The sequence below is a fragment of the Alligator mississippiensis genome, chromosome 3 (genome assembly GCF_030867095.1).
Source record: "Alligator mississippiensis isolate rAllMis1 chromosome 3, rAllMis1, whole genome shotgun sequence".
Classification (NCBI taxonomy): Eukaryota; Metazoa; Chordata; order Crocodylia; family Alligatoridae; genus Alligator; species Alligator mississippiensis.
Window position 1 is genome coordinate 241,527,271 of NC_081826.1, and position 15,480 is coordinate 241,542,750.

The following is a 15,480-nucleotide window of genomic DNA, read 5'->3' on the forward strand; positions in this document are numbered from 1 at the left end:
AACTGGCATTACGAATCTCTCTACAGGGATCCAGCATACAAACAAAGAGCAACATATGTTTAGACTTCTGGAAGAGACACAATATGGGATGACTGGCTTTAGATATTGGTGAACCAACACCCACACTGGAAACCCTTGTCTTTGGAAACTCACCACAGTAAATACCAGATGAAAGGACAGCAAATATATACCATTTATGTTTTCTGACTTGGTGTCTTCATGGAAAAAGATACTCACTCATTCTGCCCAGATCTTGTGTTGGATTCATTGCATAGAATTTAAGCTTTCCCCATCCAACATGGCAAAACCATTCCAGATAAGTTGAGAGGAGACTGAGGGATGCTACTGCATCACCTGGATATGGCACGATATACTAAAGTTTATTAAAAAAGACAGTTGAGTATTAAAAACAAGTGAAATGAGATATGGCATCATCTTTAAAGACCTGTGCTAATATTCCAAAGAAACCTGTGGCTAACTGGTCAGCATGAAGCAGAGCCTCTAAGGAGAGAGGCAATAAGAATAAAAATACCTAATTCTCATGTAAAGTGTGGAGATATGAAAGAGAAAGAGATATGAAAGAGAAAGAGGAAAAATCATTTATAGAGGCTCTTACAGAAAGAAATCTGTACCTATGTTAGATAACCAGATACGAACACGTACTTACCTAATTCCTGCTTATCTGTTACCTTGCAGCTATAATACGAATAATAGATACATATATTTTTGTAGTACTTGCAACTAGAATTAGCATCCCCATACAAAGTGGTAAACAATCTGAAAAAGAAACAGACTTGATTGTATCTTGTTTAAATGTTTTTAAATATACATTTTGGTTCCATTTGTATGATTTGGGGATGTCCCTGCTGGTAGGGTGCAACCCCAAGTTGCAATGTTCTAGCACGAATTCATCATAGATAACACACTTAAATAACATCTCTTTGCTATAATGCTCCCCGCTAGTTCTGAGTTTTACCACATGGGAATTTGAGCTAGGGAGGGCAAAGACTTCCATTATATTCAGTGGCTACCTAGAAGCACAAAAATGTAGTGTGCTGAAGGGCTTGTGAAATGAAATAACCCAATTGTGGGAACCACATTTTCATTTCTAAATTGGATTGGCACATAAATGTACAGTATTCCAGGTGCAGAATGATATGCATTTGAAAGATTCCAAAACCTGCATATGTGTAAACATTATAATGTGCATGTGCAAACCCCATTTTAATGAGGTTTTGAGGGTGCATGGAGTAGCAATTTAAAGTGTGCCCCAAAGTGTGCCTATAGCTTCACTCTACCACCCCAAAGGATTTGCACTTGGAAAAGGCATATGTGCCTATGCAATTTTGCAACCATGCAGACAGAGGCTGGTTAGGCTTTTATTATGGATAGAGATAAAGTACTGATAGAAAAAAACATGATTATTTTATTCTCACATTTTGAATGCTTAAAGAAATGAGTGTAAAAAATAACAATGTGATCTATACCCTGGATGCATGCTAATTATAACAATTTTAGGAAAATATTCAGTGAGCACATATTAAAATTATTATATTAATGGATTCACACATATTCTACAATAACAGCTAAGATTTTGAATTAAAAGTATATGATTATTCAATATGCAATACAGGCACAAAGTCATTAAAACACAGTGAGTAGAGGCTGAAAAGGAACATGTTTTCCTATCTTAGACAAGCATCAGCTACAAATAAGTGCACAACACATACAAATGTTTCCGAATCAAAGGGAAGAAAGCAAAGGTCTAACTGCCATGTAAACTCATTTTAAATGTCATGTCTGATTAGAACCAAATAAGTGGAATGTCTGTTTCCCCCCTTTGGTTGAGCCATCAAATTTGTCAAAATTTTATGATAATTCATTCTATCATTCCTCAGACATTTAAATGACAGACAGTCCTTGGAAAAAAAATCCCTGTAATCCTACTCTTCATGTTAAACTGCCTCCAGAGAGGTTTTTAAAATACACCACATCATGGTAGAAGCAGAGCCCTAAACTTCTCAATTCCACTTATGATTTGCTGCCTTTTTGGAAAATGACAATAAATTGGCTCTCTACTATTCTTGACCTCTTGACTTCTAAACCATGGCTGTCCATGCCTTAACTTTGCTTGTTTAAGTCAGTAGCTATCGTATCACTCTGATCCTCTCCCAGAGGGTCTGGAGATTTAACTCTCCTGAACGGTTAAGCTCCCCCTCTAGTGTTCACTGCTCATCATATTATTCCTCCAGGAAGAAGGAAAGAGAGATGCCACTTTATAACTTCACACAGAGACGGCTGCTACTCATTTATATCTTCAGAGTATAATGGCATGAAGACAAAAAGGTAAATAGAGCTCTTGAGATCTGTTCTTACTTGGCTTCCTTTCCTGTCAACTTCATAAAATAACATAAATCATAAAATGAAAATGGTATTCTGAAATATTTATGAAGGGGTGCCTGATCTTGCAATCACTAACTATTGGCAGACAGCATAACTGATCTGGCAATGTGAATTTAGGAGGCAGACAGTGACCTAGTAACCCTTTGTATGGTTTAAAGCTTGTACATGAGTGAATGAGTTCACATTTGAAACCAAGGCACAGAAGTTCTCTATTCAGGGGCTGGTTACAAATCAAACTGAAGCAGGGGCTTCTCCCACATCTCTTTCCTTAGTAAGTCTTGATACTAACCTAGAGGGATGCCCCCCTCCCCTCACCGTTTGATTGAGTACATATATCAGCATGCTCAGTAAGTTTTAGTTTTTACTTGAATGAAACAATAGCAACAAGGACTATCAGTTATTTTTAATAGTTTTAAAATCTGGGAGCTTGAAAGGTTAAAAGTTCAGTCTCCTTGTTAAATGCACTCTTGGACCCTCAGCTAGACACAACCCAGAATTTATTGTGCAGTGAGAACATGTAAAAATGAACTTAGCCCTTCACATGAGGCTGTCACCTGCAAATCTGAATGGATTTTATTTTTAAAAGCACAGTATGTGTTGCTTTGAAAAGTCAGACTAATAGGTCTACATGCAAAAAATGTGGAACGTGCAATATTGTAAAAGATAAAAGATTTAAAGAAAAGATGTATATATACAATGCTGAATTGCTAGCAGTCTATACTAACTTGAAGTTAGTACATCTCATTCAAAAAGAAACATAATTCTGTGAGTAATAGTAATCAAAGTTAGAAGAATTCACAGAAATGTATTGTTAAAAAGTTTCTATGCTCAATATGTTCTGTGCTAATTGGTCAAACTGGTGGAACAGTTTTTGTTAGAGAAAATGGTTCTTTTGAAATAAAAATCCTTCAGGAAAATGTATTAATTCTGCCAAAATTGTTTCAAATTAAAAAAAAGGAAACTTCCAACAATTTGGAGTGTCACATATCAAATTTTTTCCTATGATCCTGTGACCTTTACTAGCTTTTGGCAGTTGTTTAGTCCAGTAGTGTGTCAACATAGCTCTGTATTCAGAATTTTTAAAAATATAGAGACAGGCTAGCACATAATTTTGCAAGTATGTTTGAATCAGTAGCACAGCTAGCGTGGGGTGACTGGGGCAGGTGTCCTGGGTATCAATTTTGTGGGGTGGAGTGGAGGAGGGACAGAGAAAAATGCCCAGTTGCATCAGCAGTAGCATGGCAGCAGCTGGAAGTTACTGCTGCTCCCAAGCATCTTGCTGCCATAGATGTCCACCTGCCTTGTTATGCCTCTAGTTTGAATTCAATGCAAGATATTTGAAGTGGACAGAGCTTTTGGAATTCCATTTAGTCAGCTAAGTCTATTGTGGAACAAAAAACCCCAAAGCAGAATCTCTTACCTACTTTACAGATAAAGCATAACAGGTGTGGAGATAAGGGTAAGTCTGATTATTTTGGGAGAATGGGGTAGGAAAATTTGCAACTGGAAAGCATTATCCTTTACCACCTTTATTTTCTACAGTAGTCTCTAATGGCCAGACAGCAGGAATAGAATATGCACTGGGCAAGGAAGGTATCAATCCTCAGAGAAATGTGAATTTTTTTTTTCAAATAACAAATACCATTTTAGCTGTAAAACATAAATCTAACTTCCCTGAATCTTAGTTTCTTTTTTTCTCACTCATTATGAGGGAACCCCTTGCACTACTGAACAATCTATCCACGTGGGTAGACTCTGCATGGAGAGTAATGATGAGAGGGACAGTGGCCACCAGTAGGCCACTATTTGTCTCCTATGAAGGTGAGTGGGGTAGTGGGCAAACTTAGTTCAGCCCAGCTTGTCCAGCATAAAAAGGAAAACTAGCTGTGTAAGCAAAAGGAGTGGCAGTTTATTTTCTCCCTGAAGCAAGGGAAAAGCAGGGACCAGATTGTGACTTTGAGTCACAATCTGGTTTCTACTTGGATCCTAGGGCAGCAGACTAGTGTTGCCCTGTGAGGACAGGCTCAGTACAGAAAACCCTCACTGGCAAGTGGGCAAGGAGAGAAGGGATATGTGGGCATAGTTTTGAAATCCAATGCTCAAACTTCTACCTGGGGGGAGGTAGTATAATGAAAAAGGCAGAAATTACAACAGAAGAATTTGCTCTTCAATTTTGATCACTCCAAATAGTGTCCAGAGCAGGGCAAATAGAGACAGGCAAAGACTAGTATATTTAACAGAGATGTCATTTAAATAGCGTATAGCAGTACAGCAAATTAATAAGAAGAAACATGTTTAAGTGATATAAAATAATGAATGGCATGGATGTCAGCAAATTAAATTAAAAATTATACTTTCTTACAAACTATCTTGTTAAGCAGTGAAGCTCACCACCATAAGAAAATGGGGCATAAAGATTTAAAGAAAAGGCTAGAAAGAGTATTCAAAGTTAATAAATAAGACATTTCAAATGATTACATTCATGCAAACCCTTATGTTTCAGAGTAGAAATGAGCCCAAAGCTATATGAGGTTAAGAAAACTGTAACAGGGGACACACTTGGGATCAGATCTCAAGCTGGCTCACCTGCCTGTCTATGTAGGGCAGTCCATCCTGTCTCACCTGCCACGACTTTTCTGGTACAGTAAACTGCTGGTAAATGCGGGAAACTACCCATTATATGCTCCGATGCCAGATGGTGCTACCCATGGCTCCGTACCTCCCCTACCACATGGCCCATGCCTTGCAGATGGCACCCACTGGTATCATACTCCGGGCCACAAGCCGGACCAAACCTAGTCCTCTGCCAGGCCTCACACACACACACACACACACACACACACACACACACACACACACACACACACACTTCCCCCCTCTCACAGGGGCCTCTCACACTCCACCCCCTCTCACAGGGTCTCTTGCTTGCCAGACCATACTGTGCCCCTTCTACTCTGCCCTGCTGTCTCCTGGAATGACCCTTCTGGCCATCAGGCTTATCTGAATCATGCTTTGGCTGGTGACATGCAGTCTCTTGTACCTTTCCTGCTACCCTCACCTGGGTAGTGCCAGCCAATTCACCATATGTTGGGCCAAATCTGCCCTAGCCCCTCACTGGGCTTCTTATACACAACACCATGATCTTGTGGGGTTGGCCCATGTGCTGCCCTTCTGTCCGGCCTTCAGCTCTACTCTATACAGCCCCTGGGGCTGCTCTTCAGACCATCCCTTCAGCTCTACCCAACCCCGAATTGTGCCCAGTTCTTTAGGTCTTGAAGATGCACCCTACTCTAGGCAGGCCCACCTACACCCCTGCTCTCTCAGGGTCTCTCAACTGCCCCCTCTCTAGGGCTCCACAGCTGCCATTCTCAGGGGCCACACAACTACCCCCCCTCTGGGGCCACACAACTATGCCCTCCCCAGAGCCTCTGGGGTCTTGCACCCCTTCAGGCTCAGGTGGCCACAGCCATGCCTGGCCCCACTCCTCCCTCTTAGTAACCCGCCCAAAGGTGGGAGATGGGGTTTCGGCACCCCAACCTGCCTTATGCTGGAGAGGGTTCATGGTCCTGGTATTTAAGTGGGGATGCCACACCACCAGCAGTTCTGCCAGGCCTCCCTATCTTGGCAGGGTACAGTTTCAGGTCATGTCCAGGACCAATGGGGCCTCCTCCATCCCCATAGCCTCATTTTTACCTCCAAGGTGTTCAAGGAGCAGTTCAGCCTGACGTTACCTCCTTGGCTGCTCAACACAAACTGCTGCCTCTCTGGTCTATGTTTGAAAATGGCCACCATCATCAGGTACCTGGCAGCTACCTGCTCCTACCCTTTAAGTGGCAGGTACCAAAGATGCACTGCCACACAAACCATTCCCCTGCTCCAGTTATTTCATAATTGAGCATTGGGAGGTATTATATTTTTCTTTGAAGGAGGGTTAGGGACAGTACAGGAACAGATAGCCTTCTATCATGATCTGGAATGTAAGGTTCTAGGTTCTATCTTCTGTTCCCCTACCTAATTTCTAATCTTAATAATAGTTGCTTACCTTAGATCAGGGCTGTCCAACTCCTAAGGGGCTGGGGGCTGTGCACCCCTTGGGTTGCAGCAGTGGGGGCTGCAGGCCTGGGGCCACATCAGGGTGAGCTCTGGGTGTCCCAGGCCCTATGTTATGCTGACACTCCCCTGCTGCACTCTGCAGAGTTCCTCCTTCCACCACAGACCCATGCAGTTGCCTCACCACAGTACCATGTATCCATGTATCCATGTGGGCACCCCTTCCCACAGGTGCACCACACACACATATAGCTCTGGACTCATCCTCAGCTCTCTGAGCTGCAGTGTATTACACACTGTCCTGCCCCCCAGGGCAGGGACAGGAAACAGAAGCTGGAGGAGAGAGCAGGAGCCTAGAGACTATTTTTCAAGGATAGTTTCTATACTACATTATGGCAAAACTCTAGGAACATAACATTATAATGTTTCGTTATAACTTCAATTAAGTCCTAGAACCATTTAGGGTTTGGTGGGGTTTTTTTTATGGGGCAAGGGTGTCAGGTCTGCTAATGTTCTGTGAACTTATCTTCCCTTCATTACTATGTGTTGAGAGATAGGCTTCCTGTTTTTTTCATTATGCTTGGGAGAGTATATTAGTGAATATATGTATGTGTTATGTGTGTGAAGAAAATATTGGAGAAAACCTGTATCAAAAAGGAGGATTTTATAACATAGCTCTGTGGTCAGTTCTTTGGCCATTCTTATGCCCTGAAGGTATGAATTCCACAGGCTAGGCTGAACTTTTGAGATAGGTCTTTCTGTTCCAGTCTCAACCCCCCTCTATTAGTCAACAATTGTGCTGAACAGCTGTCATAAAAGGTCAGGGAAGGAGAGCCAGCCTCTGAGAGAGCAAGGACCAGTCCCTTGGAGGGATTTGTATATCAGGAAAGGGACCTTGAACCAGGCTCTGCATTCAATATTGAGCCAATGTAAAAAAGTGAAGCATAGAAATTATGTGCTTAGAGTAACCTTTGCTGTTAAACAGATTGGCTGCTACATTTTTTAAAACATTTGGCATCTTTTCAGGGTGTGTGGCTTCATTCCTAGATATAATGATTTGTAATAATACCGTCTTATGTTTTTCTTCCTCTCTAATTTTGTTAGCAAGTAAATGATGATCAAGCCAATACACATAAGCACCAAAGCCATCCAATTTTCATTAATATGAACGTCCTCTGCTACAAACAGTACAATCATTTTATCAGATCTTTCTCCGGAAATTCACTGTTTTCTTTCTCATGGATCTTTTCCATATGATTCTTCAAAGAATCAATCCAAACTCCTTTTACCAGTGCAAATCAATCAATCACATCCTCGTTCCAGACACTGCTTGTTGTCTACTGAAGAATCATGAAGCACCCATTTTGATTTCTTAACTACTTGTTTATCTTTCATTTAACATGGAAAGATTTCCAAATAGTTTAGAAGGTAAACACAACCCTCTATGGGCGCATCCAGACATGCAAGCATGTGTGTTTGGAGCAGCTCAAATAGAAGCGGTGCAAATTTGAGCTGGGGTTTTTTGCCCCAGCGCACGTGCTTGGACATGCACTTTGTTGAGGAGCAAATTGTGCCACTTGGGGCAAAATAACCCTGCCTGGCTCCTCCCAGATCTGCAGCCAGGGGTAACTAGAGCCCGGGGCCAGCACCTGTGCTGTCCTCAACAATATAAAAAGCTGCCCTGTCCTGGCCCCAACAGTACAAAAAGCTGCCCTGGCAAATAGCTCAGGGCTACTCACCCTCAGGAGCTTCTGGGGTCCAGCCAATTGGTACTGAGGACACTACCCCTTGTGCCAGCTGGACTGCTGAAGCAGCCCGGAGAGTTCCCTGCACCCTCTACCCACTGCAGCAGTCTGGCAGTGGGGGCTGCTGCCTGGTTGTGACCTGCTGCGCACCTGTCAGACCAGGATGAGGCATCTGCTCCTTTGAGCCAGCTGCCCGTGGGTTCTGGAAGCAGGGCTGGCCTCTGTGTGGCACTACTGTCATGTGTGTCCCCCTGCCTGGCCACCTGGGCAACTATTGCCCAGAAGATGTTTTGGGTGTGGTGGCCTGCTTTTAACTGTTACAGCATGTCCTCCTGGCCTCATTTGGCCAGGAGGTCAGCCACAGCCACCTGGGTTTAAGGTGCCAGCTCTGAGCAGGCAGGGTCCTGCCACTGGCGTCCCTAGCAGGAATTCTGGTGTTCCCTATTGGAAAACTGAAAAACCCCTGATAAAATATCCCAAAGTCACTCTGAAAAATACCCCAAAATCTATGTTCTTCCACAATTGAAACAAAAGACCACTATAAAGAGAGATACAGTGAGAGAGAGAGACCGGATCAGTTGGACAATGTTTTATTGATATATCTACAGTGTTAAAGCACTGGCTGTTGAGGAGCTATGGCCACACAGGGGTTATGGCTCCCCAACAGGGGCCAAATGGTCCCCACAGGGGCTACCCCACCCTGCAAGGCCCACATGTCCCACTCCAGCCCCGCAATTGCTGCCCCACCTGGCCCCATCCCCCGCCAGCTGCTGCAGCCCCCCTGATAGCTGCCCATTTTTGACAGGAACCAAGTGCAGATGAATATTAATTTTCTAAATTTTTTAGGGGCCCTTTGGGCTGGATAGAATGGCCTTGCAGGCCGGATCCAGCCCGCGGGCCGTATTTTGCCCACCCCTGCTTTACAGGGTTCATTTTTAAGTTTGAGTAAGATAGGGATGTTGTGTTTAACACAGATATTTACCAGCCATCTCATATTCAAGTAACTGACAGTTTATTTTTGCATTTTTTTACATTTTGAAAGAGAATTCAGTGATGGATTGACAGACAGAGTCTGTAAGGGGTTTTTTGTTGCTTATTTTAAACCAATTTAGGGATAGACACCTTCAAGTGGAAGACAGGAAGTTTGTTCTCTATTTCCATTCAGTCCTTGAGTCCTCTGTAGAAAGGCTGTCCACTGCACTGATGAGCATTGTATAAATTCACTGTACTGTATTTTAGTTTGTTCTGGAACATCCATTATTAAGTGATAATGACTTTCAAACAGGCAAATTAACAGTGCCCCTAACATCAAGTTAAGATATTGTAAAGTTTAATTTTTTTGCAATGAATGAAATGTTGACATTTAAAATCATAATCGCCTAGTTTTATAGCTACAGTTGAGAAGTGGGCAGAGCAACTTGGTTGTAGGGGGAATGGAAAAAATACCTTTAAGATGCTATGGTCATTCTCTTGAACCTGAACTATTTGGAATGTTATACTGTTTCAAGGGCCACTCTAAATTATGCCAACTGCCAAGAGTTCAGCTAAAGATTGCTTTGATTTTCTTAAAGAGCTCTTTTTGCTCAATAATTTCCAGTTGTAGACTTAGAGTGCATACAGCCATTCATAGCATCCAGTCTATGTTCTTGCAGGTTACTTTAAGCCGCATTAATGTAGACTGGGAGCGGACTCTAGCTGTTCTTCATCATTCTTGGAAGCTGCATAGGAAAACCAATGTAAGTAACTCTGTGGGGGAGGATGGGCAGGAGGGATTGGGCAGGTAGCAGGTCCACTGGGGTGATTGGTAGGTCCCTAAGGGGGTGCACAGTTGGGGAGAGGGAGGTCAGGGGGCTAAAAATAGCCCAGTCAGGGTTGGGGGTATGTGTGAACAGCACCGGCCCAGGCTTGGGGTAAATGTTGGGTTCTCTCAGCCCCTGGACTGTGCTGCAAAAGTGTGCAAGCATTTGTGAGATTGGATTAACCCTTTCTTAGATTGGGTTAACCCTATATCAATCTAAGTTAGTATACCTACTCAGGTGCACTAACTTAGATTAGGTGTACCATTCTTTGGGTGATTTAAACCCTCTGCGCCCTGGTTAGATTGATCTAAGTGTTATGCCATATAAAGTTTATGTAAATTTGTAAACATTGACTTTTTTGCTTTGGGTCAGTTAGACATTAAACTGTATCTTCCTGAGCTACCATGAGTTCCTATATACTTTGGGTGTCTGATGCCACCTCTCTCTTTTATGAATCATGTATCCCAGTCGGACTTCATCTGCCATGATACACTGTGGTCACAAAATTCTATCTGTGGACCAGTCAACCTGGTAGAAACACTTTGCCCATAATGAGCCATGGTCTCATATGTTACTGAACTGCTGTGGTGCATGGGGAGTGGATAGGCATACATATGGTTGTCACAGAGTCATAGAGAAGTAAGACTGGAAGGGATCTCCAGTGGTCATCTAGTTGAAACCCCTTCCTGAGGAAGGATCATCCATATACAAACCATCCTATACTAATCCATAATCTAAATTCCCCATAAGACTCCAATCAACCTTGACATAACACAAACCCAACACCCTAACCAGCTATAGATGAAGCAGGGGAATCAACATCCTGCTTTTATGAAATGTTGTCAATATATGCTGAAGAGACCCTGGTAGAGAGCCACACCCCATGCTTCAGAGGAAGTCAACCCCTGTCCCCCACAATCCGTACCAATCTGACTCTGGGGTAAAATTTCTTCATGGCCCCACATATGGTGATAGGTCTGTCCCTAAGAAGAGGGGCAAGACCTTCTAGCCAGGAACCTCTGACTTTGGTCCTAGCAGGACCATTTCCCAGCAGGACCACTGGCACACTTCAATCAAAGTCTCTAGCCTTGGCTGTAGCCAACCCCCAAGGCCTCTGAGAAAGACTTAAAAAAACCCCATCACATAGCAGAAAGGGTGGAAGGGGGCAACAAGCAAAGCTAAGAAACATGGGAAAGACCCATAGCAGAACATAGGCATAGCTACTCCTAGGTCTTTCTCAAATAGTGGCTGTCCAACCTCTTCTTGAACATGCCAGTAAAGGAGAGTCTACAACTGCCCTAGGCAGTCTATTCCACTTCTTCATTATTCTAATAGTGGAGAAGTTTTTCTGGATATCAAATCTAAACATACTTTGCTGCAACTTCAAGCCATTGGTCCATATCCTTCTCTCTGCAGCAAGAGAGAAAAGGTGCTTTCTCTCTTCTTTGTTTGAAGACTGCTATCATGTCCCTTCCTAAGTACCTTTTCCACAAGCTGAACAAGCTTAGTTCCTTTAGCCTCTCTTTATATGACCTGCTTTCCAAGCCCTTTATCATCTTTGTTACCTGCCTCTGGACCCTCTCTGACTTTCCTACGTCCTTTTTAAAATGTGGAGCCCAAAACTGCACACAGTACTCCAGATGAGTCCTAACCAGTGCCAAGTAGAGGCACTTTCACTTCCTAGGTCTTCCACCTAATGCTTCTATTGATGCATCCCAAAGCTGTATTTGCCTTTTGTGTGGCTGCATCACACTGAAGACTCATATTGAGTCTGTGGTCTACCAATACTCCTAAATTATTTTCCATAGTGCTGCCATCTAGCCAGATGTCAGCCATTTTATATTTGTGTTTTTGATTATTCCTCCTGAGACATAGCACCTTGCACTATAGGACTCTACTTGAAACCTCCTGCCATTCTGACACGGACTTGTAAATCATTACCCTTTTCTTGTGGTTATTGAGCCAATGATCTATCCATCTTGTAGTAGTTTATTTAGCCTACATTTTTCAAATTTGTTTATGAGAAGGGGATGCAGGACCTTGTCAAAAGCCTTGCTGAAGTTCAGATTATAGTACATCCACAGGATTCCCTTCTTGCCATTTTTAAAGATGGGCACTACACTGGCCCTTTTCCAGTCCTCTGGTACATGGCCCATCTCGCACAACTTCATGAAGATCATTGCCAAAGCCACTGAGATCTCCTCTGTCAGTTCCTTCATCTATACCATCAACTAAGTTTGCAATTGGTATTCACTTAAAGTGTCATATACATTTTATATATTATCTTATTATTTTGGTGTTGACAATGTGAAAATGAAAATATATTATACTATTTTTTTCATATTTCAATTAGCTCTAACATCAGAATCTTAAAGGATCCTTCACCTAGGACAGTCACAGCTGCTGCTACCATTTTCTTTTCTACTGCTAAATGAGGAACATATGCAAGAGAACTAGAATCTTTTATTCCCCCTGCCCCCTTAGAAATGAAGAGCTCCAGAAAAAATATACTTCAGCACTGAGAATGTCAGTCAGTGAACCAAGTGGTACAAATTGTGATGATGGTTTGAATCATATTTGGTCATGTTTGTACATATACCTCTCTGAGCACCAGTTAGATAGCAACACTAAAATGCTACTGATATATTACTAAATACTTAACACGTTCATATGCTATGTCTCAGCATCACCAACAGAAACTTTTTGTACTGATTTCTTGAGAAAGAACTAAATTTGTCACTGATGTAATAGATATTCTGCTGTCCAGTGACAAACATACATGAGCACAGTATCTGTTGTCACTTTAGTTATTCATTTTTTTAGGTCATGTGCATGTAAAATTAGGTTTTGAACATTTTCCAAGCACCAAAAAATGACAGCATATGATGCAAAGTTTTGGTCAGCAGATAATTCTAGAAATATGGAGGCAGAACCTCAGCGTCATTGATCTGACCAGCAGCATCTGACCTCTTGATTTGAAAAAGAGCTATTAACACCATACTGCTTAGCATGCATTTTATTCCTGCGATTTGGGAATTTTTCATAACTCTAACTTAAATTCTAATTTAAAATTAGAGCCAGGTTTTTCTTAAAACTTTGATGCTGCACAGATAGTGTTTTAATCTCCTTGGAACTGTGTTGACTTATACCACCTGTAGATCTGACCTATCCATGATTTAAAATTATTTAACACTTTGTTATGTAAAGTAACAGAAGCATTCAGTGAATCATACATGCAAATGTTCTGGTAAAATTAGACTTGGATCAGTCTGCTTTGAATGAATCTCAGTGGGCATATCTACCCATGCATCTACTCTGGCCCAAATTTACTCTGGTGTAAGGTACTCCGAAATAAGGGTTTCTGGGCAGGCATTTACACATGCAAGGATTAGGGAGCAGATTTGCCCCAAATTCCCTGCAGCCCTGCAATGGGTCCCTGCCACCACTGGGGGAGCTCTAGATTCCCCCTGGGTGTTAGCCCAGGGGCTGGCAGGGAATATCAGGTCCTCCGGGCCCTGTGGGGCTGCTTGCTGCTGGGCAGAGACAATGTCCTGCTGCCCTGGCAGCAGGGAGCTCCTGGTTCTGGCTCCCCAAACAGGGGCACAGGACTTGGAAAGAGCTTCAGGGGAGGGGCAGGCCCCAGCCACCTGCCTCGATCTGCTGGTGGGGCAGCTAGCAGCTAGCTTGTTGCTAGCTGCCCCACCACTGGATTGGGGCAGGTGGCTGGGTTCTACCCCACCCCCGCAGATCTTTCCAAGCCCCATGACTTGATTACCTGATCAGGGCACAGGGCTGGGACCTGTCCCTGAATGGGACAGTTCCTGGCCAGCCCCAGGCTGCATGGGAAAGTCTTCATGTGCAGCCTGAGGCTGGCTGGGAGTAGCTCAAAACTGAACAGTTCCCAGTCACTTCCAGGCTGCATGCACTTCCCTGCACAATCTGGGGCTGGCTGGGAACTGTTCCAGTCAGGGGCAGGTCACCACCAGCTCCAGGCTGACCAAGGAACTGTCCCCATGAAGCCAGCTCCCAGACCCTGCTCCATGATTGCAATTGTGATCACAGAGTGAAGGCTGGGGAGGTTGATCATAGAGCCTGGGGAGTATGAAACTGGGAAGCATGATCATGGAGCTGGGGCTGGGAACAATTGTGATCTGGGAGCAGGGGGCTTGAAGCTCCCTGCTTCCAGGGAAGGGGGACATAGTCTCCACTTGGGATCCTGTGGTGGATACTGCCACAACAGCAGACAAATCCTGGGGGCAGGGTACTATCTCCTGATCCCTGGTGGATGGCTGACTGGGAGCAAACTTTGCTCCTGGTCAGGTGTCTACATGAGCACTAAAGCACCATTACTAATCCTGAGTAAATTTGCTACTTGCATTTGCAGGTAGCAAATTTACTCAAGATTAGGGAGGTTTACTGTGAAGTAAGCATGCGCATTTGTACAAGTTAAGCGTCTCATGTAGTTAAGCATCTCGTGCAATGATAGCAGGGATCTGAAAACTGAGGACAAGTAATTATAGGAACCTAGTAGGAATTTACAACATTATAAAACAGAACCTTACAAACTGAAGCTAATGTCATCAAGAAAATAAAGCATTGTGTATATTTGAGAACTAGCAGATGCCTGAGAAAAGCACATGAGAAATGAAACTTGTACGATGACCCTTTTTCAGGGTACTAGTGAATGCTGGAAGAAAGGTGGAAGGTTATGTTGGATTCCTCTACCGGCCTAACAATAGAAAGATGGTGACCCTACCTGGTATTCCTAGAACAGTGGCACAATCTTGTTTGCCTATAAATTCTGTTCATTTGTAGACTTGGATATTATATGGAAGCATCCTTTGGCAAGGTCTTTTCGCATAAGCTATTTTGGGGCTAAAATTTTCCAAAGTGGCCATTGGTATGGGCACATCACTTTTGAGTGACTAGCCGGAGGCAATTAAATCTCATTTACAAGATACAAGCATCCACTATTTCCCAAACACTTCAGGCTAAGTTCTGCATGCTTAGCGGATCCAGAAGAGGTTGCAAGGCATGTTGAGTGGACTTCCAAAGTTCTCTTTTAAATATTTGTTCCTTACTGTACATAGACCTTGGACTGGAGCTTATCAAAATACTTTGTCTTCCTTCCGAGATTCTTGGCCTTCCTTCTGGTCACAGAAAGCTTTCTAAATAACAAAATAAGCATCTCAGTGATAATTACTCCCCTTGTACTACCATTGATTTTAGTGGGGCTGGAGACAGAATCTCTGAGAACAATGGTAAATATATGTTGTTATAAGGAATGCATTACAGAGAAGAATGGGAAACAAGAGGGGATAGCTTTTAAAAAATGATGTCTGTTTAGAAGCCTGAAAATTATTGGTATCTAGAGACTAAGTATATTGGCTTTGTTCTCTGCCAAAGTATTTTTTGTGAAAGCCCATTAAAATATTTTTTTTTAAATTGGAACAGTGATCCAAAGCAAGTGTACCCACCAACAG

General features: G+C 42.9%; 1 long non-coding RNA gene across 2 annotated transcripts in view; it reads left to right on the forward strand.

Moving 5' to 3' along the window:
• The first annotated feature begins 2,194 nt into the window (after positions 1–2,194).
• LOC109282208 (uncharacterized) overlaps positions 2,195–15,480 on the forward strand; it is a 93,011-nt gene continuing 79,725 nt past the window's right edge. Inside the window, exons 1-2 of one of the 2 annotated variants that reach the window (XR_002089128.2) lie at positions 2,195–2,346; positions 9,851–9,934. This is a non-coding gene — a long non-coding RNA (uncharacterized LOC109282208). The remainder of the gene's footprint in view (positions 2,347–9,850; positions 9,935–15,480) is intronic. The other variant, XR_002089125.2, reaches the window with a different exon arrangement.